Genomic DNA, 12008 nt, shown 5'->3' on the forward strand with positions numbered 1-12008 from the left:
ATGAATGGAGTATGTTATTGAGTTGTATCCCCTTTTGCCCTCAGAACAGCCTCAATTCGTCAGTGCGGGGACTCTACAAGGTCTCTAAAGCGTTCCACAGGGATGCTGGCCCATGTTGACTCCAATGCTTCCCACAGTTGTCAAGTTGGCTGGATGTCCTTTGGGTGGTGGACCATTCTTTATACACACAGGAAACTGTTAAGAATGAAAAACCTCTACCATAACCCCGTTCAATGACACGTAAATATTTTTTTGCCCATTCACCCTCTGAATGCCCACATACACAATCCATGTCTCAAGGCTTAAAAATCCTTCTTTAACCTGTGTCCTCCCCTTCACCACATTTATTTCAATCAAATTTATTCATAAAGCCCTTCTTACATCAGCTGATATCTCAAAGTGCTGTACAGAAACCCAGCCTAAAAAAAAGGAAGGAACCTAGGAAGAAACCTAGAGAGGAACCACGCTATGAGGGGTGGCCAGTCCTCTTCTGGCTGGGCCGGGTGGAGATTATAACAGAACATGGCCAAGATGTTCAAATGTTAATAGATGACCAGCAGGGTCAAATAATAATAATCACAGTAGTTGTTGAGGTTGCAGCAAGTCAGCACCTCAGGATTAAATGTCAGTTGGCTTTTCATAGCCGATCCTTCAGAGTATCTCTACCGCTCCTGCTGTCTCTAGAGAGTTGAAAAAAGCAGGTCTGGGACAGGTAGTATGTCCTTTGAACAGGTCAGGGGTCCATAGCCGCAGGCAGAATAGTTGAAACTGGAGCAGCAGCACGACCAGGTGGACTGGGGACAGCAAGGAGCCATCAGGCCAGGTAGTCCTGAGGCTTGGTCATAGGGCTCAGGTCCTCCGAGAGAGAGAAAGAGAGAATTAGAGAGAGCACACTTATGCACACATATTTAATCCAGGAGGCTACACTCCTCACCCATATTTAATCCAGGAGACTACACTCCTCACCCAGATTTAATCCAGGAGACTACACTCCTCACCCAGATTTAATCCAGGAGACTACACTCCTCGCCCAGATTTAATCCAGGAGGCTACACTCCTCACCCAGATTTAATCCAGGAGACTACACTCCTCACCCAGATTTAATCCAGGAGACTACACTCCTCACCCAGATTTAATCCAGGAGACTACACTCCTCACCCAGATTTAATCCAGGAGACTACACTCCTCACCCATATTTAATCCAGGAGACTACACTCCTCACCCATATTTAATCCAGGAGACTACACTCCTCACCCATATTTAATCCAGGAGACTACACTCCTCACCCAGATTTAATCCAGGAGGCTACACTCCTCGCCTAGATTTAATCCAGGAGACTACACTCCTCACCCAGATTTAATCCAGGAGACTACACTCCTCACCCAGATTTAATCCAGGAGACTACACTCCTCACCCATATTTAATCCAGGAGACTACACTCCTCACCCATATTTAATCCAGGAGACTACACTCCTCACCCATATTTAATCCAGGAGACTACACTCCTCACCCAGATTTAATCCAGGAGGCTACACTCCTCACCCAGATTTAATCCAGGAGACTACACTCCTCACCCATATTTAATCCAGGAGACTACACTCCTCACCCAGATTTAATCCAGGAGACTACACTCCTCACCCAGATTTAATCCAGGAGACTACACTCCTCACCCAGATTTAATCCAGGAGACTACACTCCTCACCCAGATTTAATCCAGGAGACTACACTCCTCGCCCAGATTTAATCCAGGAGACTACACTCCTCACCCAGATTTAATCCAGGAGACTACACTCCTCACCCAGATTTAATCCAGGAGACTACACTCCTCACCCAGATTTAATCCAGGAGACTACACTCCTCACCCAGATTTAATCCAGGAGACTACACTCCTCGCCCAGATTTAATCCAGGAGACTACACTCCTCACCCAGATTTAATCCAGGAGACTACACTCCTCACCCAGATTTAATCCAGGAGACTACACTCCTCACCCAGATTTAATCCAGGAGACTACACTCCTCGCCCAGATTTAATCCAGGAGACTACACTCCTCGCCCAGATTTAATCCAGGAGACTACACTCCTCGCCCAGATTTAATCCAGGAGACTACACTCCTCACCCAGATTTAATCCAGGAGACTACACTCCTCGCCCAGATTTAATCCAGGAGACTACACTCCTCACCCAGATTTAATCCAGGAGACTACACTCCTCACCCAGATTTAATCCAGGAGACTACACTCCTCGCCCAGATTTAATCCAGGTAAATTATAACTTCAAAACAAAATGTAACTATAAAGTTTTCTAAAAGGAAACCCTGAGATAGTATTCAGTCATCAGATGTAGAAGGCCATGCACATTACACCAAATTCTCTTTACCATAAAACTGGTAAAATTGCTTTTCAAAAATACACTAGTCATGTTAGACAATGCTTGAATTGGCCTTCCAATATTGTTATTCTCAGACCATGTTACAATTATATTTCAATACTGCAGCTTCCATGGACCCACAGCAAAGTTGATACTTCAGTGATCTTTTAAAACCATGACCAGAGACAACATAGCAGCAACACAACATGGTAGCAACACAACATGACAAAAACATAGCAGCAACACAACATGACAACATGGTAGCACCACAACATGACAACAACATGGTAGCACCACAACATGACAACAACATGGTAGCAACACAACATGATAGCAATACAACATGACAACAACATGGTAGCAACACAATATAACAACAACATGACAACAACATGGTAGCAACACAACATAACAACAACATGGTAGCAACACAACATGACAACAACATGGTAGCAACACAACATGACAACATGGTAGCAACACAATATAACAACATGGTAGCAACACAACATGACAACAACATGGTAGCAACACAATATAACAACAACATGACAACAACATGGTAGCAACACAACATAACAACAACATGGTAGCAACACAACATGACAACAACATGGTAGCAACACAACATAACAACAACATGGTAGCACCACAACATGACAACAACATGGTAGCAACACAACATGACAACATGGTAGCACCACAACATGACAACAACATGGTAGCACCACAACATGACAACAACATGGTAGCAACACAACATGATAGCAATACAACATGACAACAACATGGTAGCAACACAATATAACAACAACATGACAACAACATGGTAGCAACACAACATAACAACAACATGGTAGCAACACAACATGACAACAACATGGTAGCAACACAACATGACAACAACATGACAACAACATGGTAGCAACACAACATAACAACAACATGGTAGCAACACAACATAACAATAACATGGTAGCAACACAACATGACAACAACATGGTAGCAACACAACATGACAACAACATGGTAGCAACACAACATGACAACAACATGGTAGCAATACAAGAGATGGATGCCTATGGTATTGGTTGTAGTGAAAGGCACATGTTTTGTGACAGGCTGCAGTGGAGACTGTAGGTGATGTTGTGGTCTCTGATCCTACTCCCAACGTGATTTTTAAATTGTAATATCTTTCCTGTTCAAATAAAATACAATTTTGAGCAATGAGAATATGTCTACTTGTTCATTGTATAAGGTTGTTACAGCTGTTTGTATTTTGATCATGTAATAGTGTAATGTAACTGAACTGAAAACTATCTGGGGTGGATGGGTAAAATGAATGTGAATTTGCATCGTGCCACTTCTGGTGAGACACTGTCAAGACACCGGCAGTGTCTCCTCAGTTATGGCAGAAGAAATCAGACCGAGTCGATGTCTCCTCAGTTATGGCAGAAGAAATCAGACCGAGTCGATGTCTCCTCAGTTATGGCAGAAGAAATCAGCCCGAGTCGATGTCTCCTCAGTTATGGCAGAAGAAATCAGCCCGAGTCGGTGTCTCCTCAGTTATGGCAGAAGAAATCAGCCCGAGTCGATTCTGGACAGTCGTTCAATATTACGTACGATTGGGCCAAGTCCTCATTGCTCGCTGGCATTTGGCCTAACCCACATTTAATGCAAATGTCACTTAAACTTTAACAAGGTAGGAATCAATGTTTTTTAGGGGGTTTTTAATAGGGGAGGATCAGCTTAATATTTCAGAAAGATTGTTGCTTCCATCAATATACAGTGCCTTGCGAAAGTATTCGGCCCCCTTGAACTTTGCGACCTTTTGCCACATTTCAGGCTTCAAACATAAAGATATAAAACTAGTTTTTTGTGAAGAATCAACAACAAGTGGGACACAATCATGAAGTGGAACGACATTTATTGGATATTTCAAACTTTTTTAACAAATCAAAAACTGAAAAATTGGGAGTGCAAAATTATTCAGCCCCTTTACTTTCAGTGCAGCAAACTCTCTCCAGAAGTTCAGTGAGGATCTCTGAATGATCCAATGTTGACCTAAATGACTAATGATGATAAATACAATCCACCTGTGTGTAATCAAGTCTCCGTATAAATGCACCTGCACTGTGATAGTCTCAGAGGTCCGTTAAAAGCGCAGAGAGCATCATGAAGAACAAGGAACACACCAGGCAGGTCCGAGATACTGTTGTGAAGAAGTTTAAAGCCGGATTTGGATACAAAAAGATTTCCCAAGCTTTAAACATCCCAAGGAGCACTGTGCAAGCGATAATATTGAAATGGAAGGAGTATCAGACCACTGCAAATCTACCAAGACCTGGCCGTCCCTCTAAACTTTCAGCTCATACAAGGAGAAGACTGATCAGAGATGCAGCCAAGAGGCCCATGATCACTCAGAGATCTACAGCTGAGGTGGGAGACTCTGTCCATAGGACAACAATCAGTCGTATATTGCACAAATCTGGCCTTTATGGAAGAGTGGCAAGAAGAAAGCCATTTCTTAAAGATATCCATAAAAAGTGTTGTTTAAAGTTTGCCACAAGCCACCTGGGAGACACAATAAACATGTGGAAGAAGGTGCTCTGGTCAGATGAAACCAAAATTGAACTTTTTGGCAACAATGCAAAACGTTATGTTTGGCGTAAAAGCAACACAGCTCATCACCCTGAACACAACATCCCCACTGTCAAACATGGTGGTGGCAGCATCATGGTTTGGGCCTGCTTTTCTTCAGCAGGGACAGGGAAGATGGTTAAAATTGATGGGAAGATGGATGGAGCTGTTACGTTCCCCAGTGTATGTGTTGTAGTTTGTGTATTTGCATGTGTTTTATTTCAGGAAATGGCTTCCTGAAATCCCTCAAGCAGCTGATTGGTCGACTCCAGGGCTAATTGGAGAGTTGACCCCGCCCCCTCGTCTAGACACAGCTGTCTCCAGTTACATTCATTCTGAAGCTATATAAAAGCCAGTGTTCTGTTTAGGAGAGAGAGATTTTGTAGGTAGGGATTGCTGAGAGAGATTTTTGCTGGGAGTTCGTTGTTGGTATGGTTTTTGAGTTTGTTGCTCAGATAGAGCTTATTTGATGTACTTTGTTTCTTAGTTTGTTTGTGAAATTGTTTAATATTCTGTTTAATTTGTTCCCAGGGGGAAAGGGGAAGGCACCTTGGGAGTGCTTAGGTAAGAGGCCCGCGGGCATACATATACCCGTAGTATATTCACTGTCTAGGCACACTAGGTAAGAAGGGCGGACCACCCCCTGAATTTTGGTTAGGGCACCAGGTGGTGCTAAATTAGGTAAAAGTGGTTAGGCAGGTAAGATAGGAGAGGGGGCTTTGAGATTTACTTTCTTTGCTTTGGTTCCGTCCAGCCCCTTTTCCCCATATTACCGTGTAAAGGAATAAAGTCCTTGTAAACGGTACCACATTCTGCCTGTTGTCATCCTTACTCGCACCTACAGTCCATACCTTCTTCACTTCACGGAGAGTTTAGTTGTAGCAGGGTGTTGCGTTCCCTCTTCATAGAGGCGTGCGTAACAGGAGCCAAATACAGGACCATTCTGGAAGAAACCCTGATGGAGTCTGCAAAAGACCTGAGACTGGGACGGAGATTTGTCTTCCAACAAGACAATGATCCAAAACATTAAGCAAAATCTACAATGGAATGGTTCAAAAATAAACATATCCAGGTGTTAGAATGGCCAAGTCAAAGTCCAGACCTGAATCCAATCGAGAATCTGTGGAAAGAACTGAAAACTGCTGTTCACAAATGCTCTCCATCCAACCTCACTTAACTCGAGCTGTTTTGCAAGGAGGAATGGGAAAAAATGTCAGTCTCTCGATGTGCAAAACTGATAGAGACATAACCCCAAGCGACTTACAGCTGTAATCGCAGCAAAAGGTGGCGCTACAAAGTATTAACTTAAGGGGGCTGAATAATTTTGCACGCCCAATTTTTCAGTTTTTGATTTGTTAAAAAAGTTTGAAATATCCAATAAATGTCGTTCCACTTCATGATTGTGTCCCACTTGTTGTTGATTCTTCACAAAAAAATACAGTTTTATATCTTTGTTTGAAGCCTGTGGCAAAAGGTCGCAAAGTTCAAGGGGGCCGAATACTTTCGCAAGGCACTGTATATACATACACATACCTATATACATACACATACCCACATATACATACCTTTTTTAGAATATACCTTTATAATTCCCTACCACCCTTCCCCCAATTGGAGTAAACTAATAAACGATAACACTTCGGCTTCTACCTTCAGTTTATACACATTTTACAGACACAATCTATTTTACAATAGTTATATTTGGTTTGTCTTTAGTCCTTCCTCTATTTCTGATGTCCATCCAGTTTGATTTATATTTGTAACTGTGCTATTTCACAACAGTTCTGAACCTATATACATTTTACAGACTACGTATGTTTTGCATTGTTTATCTTGTTGTTAGTCCCTCCCTTCAGCTCCATTCAACCCCTCCCATCTATCTCTTAACACCATCCAGCCCCTTCAGCTCCATTCAACCCCTCTCATCTATCTCTTAACACCATCCAGTCCCTTCAGCTCCATTCAACCCCTCCCATCTATCTCTTAACACCATCCAGTCCCTTCAGCTCCATTCAACCCCTCTCATCTATCTCTTAACACCATCCAGTCCCTTCAGCTCCATTCAACCCCTCCCATCTATCTCTTAACACCATCCAGTCCCTTCAGCTCCATTCAACCCCTCTCATCTATCTCTTAACACCATCCAGTCCCTTCAGCTCCATTCAACCCCTCCCATCTATCTCTTAACACCATCCAGTCCCACCCTTCCACTCCATTCAACCCCTCCCATCTATCTCTTAACACCATCCAGCCCCTTCAGCTCCATTCAACCCCTCCCATCTATCTCTTAACACCATCCAGTCCCTTCAGCTCCATTCAACCCCTCCCATCTATCTCTTAACACCATCCAGTCCCTTCAGCTCCATTCAACCCCTCTCATCTATCTCTTAACACCATCCAGCCCCTTCAGCTCCATTCAACCCCTTCCATCTATCTCTTAACACCATCCAGCCCCTTCAGCTCCATTCAACCCCTCCCATCTATCTCTTAACACCATGCAGTCCCTTCAGCTCCATTCAACCCCTCCCATCTATCTCTTAACACCATCCAGTCCCACCCTTCCACTCCATTCAACCCCTCCCATCTATCTCTTAACACCATCCAGTCCCTTCAGCTCCATTCAACCCCTCCCATCTATCTCTTAACACCATCCAGCCCCTTCAGCTCCATTCAACCCCTCCCATCTATCTCTTAACACCATCCATTTTGGATTTCCATTTGCCATATATTTTTCAACTGTGCTGTGATGATTCACAAAAGTACTGAACCTTTCTATGCTCATAGCTTCTACAGATTGTAAATTAAAGATACACATTTTTGCTAATATCATTATTATATTATTGATTGATTGACTATGGCTTTTCAAATCACCCAGTATTGCTATCTGTAGCGTTAGTTCTAGGCAAATGTTGCAATTCTTCAGCCATTCCTGGACCTGTGACCAAAAACGAGCTACATGTGGACAATACCAAAATAAATGATCTAATGACTCTGCCTCCTCACAGCAGAATCTGCAGAGCTGGGAAGATTGTATCCCCCATATATATAACATTCTATTAGTTGCAAGAATTGTGTATAGTAATATAAATGGAAAAAGTTAAAGTTTTGAATCTGGCGTTGTTTTGTGTATCAATTCATAAACCATGTGCCATGGAATGGGTACATCAAAAATCTCTTCACAACTGTTTTGCAATTTATATGGCACAGCTGTGAGTTTTTTGGTCCTTAAATGAAATTGTTATGTTTTTATTTATCACACTTTTCTTTAACCATTTATGTTCTTTAATACAGGGCCGACATACAAGTTCCTTACTTTTATCCCCTTTACTTGCCTCTTCCATTTCTGTGGTAACGCTGCAATTAGTTGGTTGTAATTTTGGCTAGAGCAGACATTTCCATATGTCTGTGTTAGCTGCATGTGTGACAACACTCCATCAGTCCTATTTATGATATCATTCACTCAAATTATATATATTTTTTAAATGTCTTCGAAAAATACGCTTAAAAAAACATCTATTAGTATATTTGTACCCAGCCTGGTGCAGGTCTACAATTTTGTTTCTGGTGTCCTTTGACAGCTCTTTGGTCTTGGCCATAGTGGAGTTTGAAGTGTGACTGTTTGAGGTTGTGGACAGGTGTCTTTTATACTGATAACAAGTTCAAACAGGTGCCATTAATACAGGTAACGAGTGGAGGACAGAGGAGCCTCTTAAAGCAGAAGTTACAGGTCTGTGAGAGCCAGAAATCTTGCTTATTTGTAGGTAACCAAAACTTATTTTCCACCATAATTTGCAAATAAATTCATTAAAAATCCTACAATGTGATTTTCTGGATATTTTTGTTCTCATTTTGTCTGTCATAGTTGAAGTGTACCTATGATGAAAATTACAGGCCTCTCATCTTTTTAAGTGGGAGAACTTGCACAATTGGCGGCTGACTAAATACTTTTTTGCCCCACTGTATACCACTTGGGTCCTGTTACAGTAATAATGTTATCAGACCGTGTTGCGTGTCTGATAATCTACTGTTTATATAGGAGAGGTCCTCTGAGCATATCAAAAAAAGGTATGCCATCCATCCCTGGAGTTTTCCCAGACTTAAAGGCTTTAATTGCATCAAGAAGTTCCTCCTCTGTAATTTGGCTTCACATGAGTCTTTCTGTACAGATGTTAATTTTACATTATTATTAGGAAAAATCCATACAATTATCTTTGGTTAGTGGAGATGGAGGAGACTGAAACGAAAACATATTCTTAAAGTACTTTACTTCCTCTTTCAAAATATAATTTGTAACAAGTTTCAATAAAAAAAATTGGTAGCATTTCTATATTGAAGATTGAAAAAGAATTTGGTGCATTTTTCCAAATATTCCATCCAGTTGGCTTTATTTTTATAATATATTACACTGGATCTTTCTTGAATAAGTTCCTCCATTTCTTTTTGTTTTTCCTGTAACTTATTCTATGCCTCTATGGTACAGTTTTTAATGCTGTCTAACTGTACTGTTAGTCCTTCAATTTCCTTTGTCAATATGGACTATTTTGATCTAAATGGCTTTTGTTTTATAGATGAGTACTGAATTGCACGTTCTCCAAAGGCACATTTAAAAGTGTCCCATACAATAACGGAATCTGCTGTACCTATGTTATGTCTGAAAAAGTATGTTATAAATGATTCTGTCCTAGTTCTAAACAATTTATCATCTAGTAGGCTTTGATTCAATTTCCAATATCCTCGCCCACAGTGGAAATTCTGTAATATATATGTAAATTATGTGATGATCCGACCGCATTCTGTCCCCTATCAACACTTTTTAAACTTTTGGTGCCAGAGAGAATGGTATAAGAAAGTAGTCAAGATGACTAGCTTGATTAAGCCTCCGCCATGTATGTCTCACTAGATCAGGGTATTTAAGTCTCCATATATCCTCTAATTCCAATATATCCATGACATTCATGATTTCCTTAGGTGCCTGAGGGTGATAGTTTGTAGTGTGATTTCCTTTCAGGTCCATAGAGGTATTTAAAACCGTATTAAAATCTCCCACCATAATAATAGAGTCTAGTGCTGCTTGTAGAGTTGATAGATTCTTATATATATTTTTAAAAGAAGCTTGGATCATCATTATTTGGACCGTATAGGTTAATAAACTCTATCTGTTGATTGTCCAATAGCATATTTAAAATAATCCGTCTGCCTTAATGATCTGTTTGGACAATTTGCACATTTCGATCAAAATGACTTTTAATTAATACCATCACATCAATGTTAATGCTTAGACAATCAATGTCATATATCATCAATGAATACAGACAACAACACCTTTCTTCTGTTACGTAGAGCACTTTTCTTTTGCCGAAATTCCATGACCCGGAAGTTAATTTTTTGTGTTGCTGACGAGACGCTGGTGGAGATGCGGAAGTAGACGGTTGTAACAATTAGCCACCTTGCTAGCTAATTATTTACTTAACTGAAGATTTACTTGATAAAGACAACGATAAATAGGTCCTGAATTGAATGATATATCCTTTGATACTTATTTGTTGGTGAAACCTACATATTTCCTCGCTCAACCAGGAGGGAATTTGAAAACAATCGAACGTAAGTTAGTTTTGCTAAGCTACTAGCTAGTGTTATAACTGCTGGCACATCAATATTGACCCTGCAATTCATGTTTTTCATTATGGATTATGGTGAAACATATCTAGCATACATCAAATGTCCGGGTAACTTCACATCGGTCATGGCTGGCTAGCTAGCCTCCCAAACATATTATATGGATTGAGAAGTTGGCTAGCTACAGATTCATCATGCTCAGACGTTTTCTTTTGGCTAGATAGTCCAACATTCTGGGGAAAAAACACAAATGTTTATGCACAAAATACTTAATATACATAAGAAAACTTAATTGTGGAAACTTCATAACAATGTGTGTTATCAGGGAGAGGCTTTTTGGCCGCGCCTGTTATCCGTAGGTCGCACAGGTAGAGTTTAGTCTCTACTTTTATCAAATGTAAGAAACAACATTTCGCTGCTTAAGACCGATTTGAGCCGGTCGGTCACATATTTTAATGATTGTCCATATAAGGCTGAAACATATATTTAGATATCTGAAAGTTTTTTTTCTGCATAGAAATGTCTTGGATGGCCTCCTAAGTGTTTTTTTTCAGGCCACCTACGTCATATATATATATATTACTTTTATGGATAGACCTAAAGTATGTAGAAAATATAGTGGACCTATGTACACTACCGTTCAAAAGTTTGGGGTCACTTAGAAATGTCCTTGTTTTAAAAAAAAAAATGATGTCCTTTAAAATAACATCAACTTGATCAGAAATACAGTGTAGACATTGTTTTCAATAAGATCAACTTTGATAACTAACAAACACCTAAATCAAAGCTAGACAGTCAGGTGAGAATATACAATAAAACAAATTATACATTCAGGAGTATTTTTGTCATGGCGTGGGGCCCCCATGCCATTATGATGTTTGAGTCACTTGGATGGTATTAGCCTTGGCAAAATGTGTAGAATTGAAGGGAATTTGCTATAGAACTGCACATTGTTCTCTCAGCCTCATAGCAAAATGTGTAGAATTGTTCTGCAGTGACGGGAGCTGTGGCTGGACTGCTCCCCCTCTGGAGATGTGCCTCAGGGCCCCTCCTCTGCACCATGTTCAGTTGGGGCTGCTGCTTTTTGTTGCATCCAACTAATATCACTCCACCGTATTCCAGACCATGCCTGACCAGTGTAGTGTACACTGTGACCAAATCTTCAGGCCATTTCTCAGTGAGGCCACTGCTTCACGTGCATCACCGCTGAGGTTAGAGTCTAGATGAAAACCAAGATACTTGGTCGTTGATACCACTGGTACTTTCTGTCCTCCCTGGATGAGTGGTGCAGGTTGTGGAGGGTCTCTTGAAAACATCTGGATTTCCAGACTTTTTTGGGGTGTTTTGTTAAATAGATCACAACATTTCCTTTACAACTTTGAAA

The 12008-nt window shown here is 40.8% G+C and overlaps 1 protein-coding gene across 3 annotated transcripts in view; it reads left to right on the forward strand.

Moving 5' to 3' along the window:
• Window positions 1–10372: 10372 nt before the first annotated feature.
• The window catches only part of LOC110525125 (STAM-binding protein-like A), a 34417-nt gene continuing 32781 nt past the window's right edge, over window positions 10373–12008 (forward strand). For 2 of the 3 annotated variants that reach the window (XM_036979171.2, XM_090236838.1), the window contains exon 1: window positions 10381–10609. The gene's annotated coding sequence lies outside the window, so the exon portion shown is untranslated. Of the gene's footprint in view, window positions 10610–12008 lie in introns of all 3 variants that reach the window. The other variant, XM_036979172.2, reaches the window with a different exon arrangement.

This window comes from Oncorhynchus mykiss, chromosome 6 (assembly GCF_057628025.1).
Source record: "Oncorhynchus mykiss isolate SJ-2025 chromosome 6, ASM5762802v1, whole genome shotgun sequence".
NCBI classification, from domain to species: domain Eukaryota; kingdom Metazoa; phylum Chordata; class Actinopteri; order Salmoniformes; family Salmonidae; genus Oncorhynchus; species Oncorhynchus mykiss.